This window comes from Pundamilia nyererei, unplaced genomic scaffold (assembly GCF_000239375.1).
Source record: "Pundamilia nyererei isolate P.nyererei 1_Seehausen unplaced genomic scaffold, PunNye1.0 scaffold03462, whole genome shotgun sequence".
NCBI classification, from domain to species: domain Eukaryota; kingdom Metazoa; phylum Chordata; class Actinopteri; order Cichliformes; family Cichlidae; genus Pundamilia; species Pundamilia nyererei.
In genome coordinates, this window is record NW_005190863.1 from 1 (window position 1) to 1,224 (window position 1,224).

A 1,224-nucleotide genomic window follows, 5' to 3' on the forward strand; every position below is an offset into this window, starting at 1 on the left:
GCTGCGTTTAAAAAAATAGCTGCAAAAAACTTTGTTTTTTTGCATAACTCAGTTACTTTTTTGAAGAAGTAACTATATAATTAATTGCCCAACATTGGTCATTATTTACTGTATTTTGCAGACAGAGAGTTACAGGACTCTCTCCCAGACCACAGACTTATAATACAAGTCAGAGCTTTATAATTTTTTTTAAAAAGAATTAAGTTGTGTTTTCAAAATTGGAGTTCAAGTTATTTTTACTTCCAATAGTGTTAACATACTACACAGGTCAATGACTAGATTTTTTTAAGTTTTCATTGTAAGAGGGTTAAAGCAGTTAATTAAAAGTAGTCTAACATAAATATAAATGCTATAATTTGATTATTTTAATAAACCATGTAACTTGGATGGATTAGATGCTGGTGTGACCACAGTGCACAAGTCTGATGTCGCTCACAGTGGTCAAAGGGATCGCTCAGGGAGTTTGTGTGTTCACTCAGACACATGAAAAATTAGAGGCAACATTGCTGAGGACATACACAGACTATGAAAGATTTCCCGAATGCAATCAACACTGTGAAGAAGATGGTTTCAAATGGTAATAGGAAGGCAATGCTGGGATTTGAACCCAGGATCTCCTGTTTACTATACAGGCGCTTTGACCAGCTAAGCCACAGTGCCTCCTGCTGTCAGGCAAACCGGCAATACCTGGTTTTACCTGGTACTGCAGAAGGCGACAAGTTCAATTTTTGGGCACTATGAATGTTGGCATTCAGAAAATAGTGCTTGAAAATTAAAGCGGATTCTTAGCTTGCCTCCTGGTTACTCACCAAACCCTTTAAATACTGTCAGAACCATGTAACTCGATTCTTATCTGTGTAATTATTAAAATAAGTAACTCTTTGACCCTCGTGTTTTACCTTCTTACAGGCTGTTTCTTTTTGTTAAGGTCAAAAGATTAAAGCATATTTCTGATAAACTCTTAATTTAAAACCAAACAGAGATGACAAAGCTTTTTATTCTCTCGCTTTACATTTGCAGGATAATAAATAACATCCAGGGTCAAATTTCAGTGAATAAATTTTAATTTTGGAGACTTTGCTAAACATGACAGGCTGTTAGTGAAGAGCAGTAGGACCACCACCACCGTCGAATGATGCACAGAAGACAAACGGTGTGCTCGTCCGTGTGAACTTCAGATGTCATGAGAAGCTGTTTAATGTTCAGGTTGCAGATTTTCATCGC

At 36.6% G+C, this 1,224-nt stretch overlaps 1 non-coding gene across 1 annotated transcript; it reads right to left on the minus strand.

Annotated features, from left to right (window-relative positions):
- Nucleotides 1-586: 586 nt before the first annotated feature.
- Nucleotides 587-660, minus strand: trnat-agu (transfer RNA threonine (anticodon AGU)). Its single transcript has one exon. It is a non-coding gene; the product is annotated as a tRNA-Thr (tRNA).
- Between the last annotated feature and the right edge of the window lie 564 nt (nucleotides 661-1,224).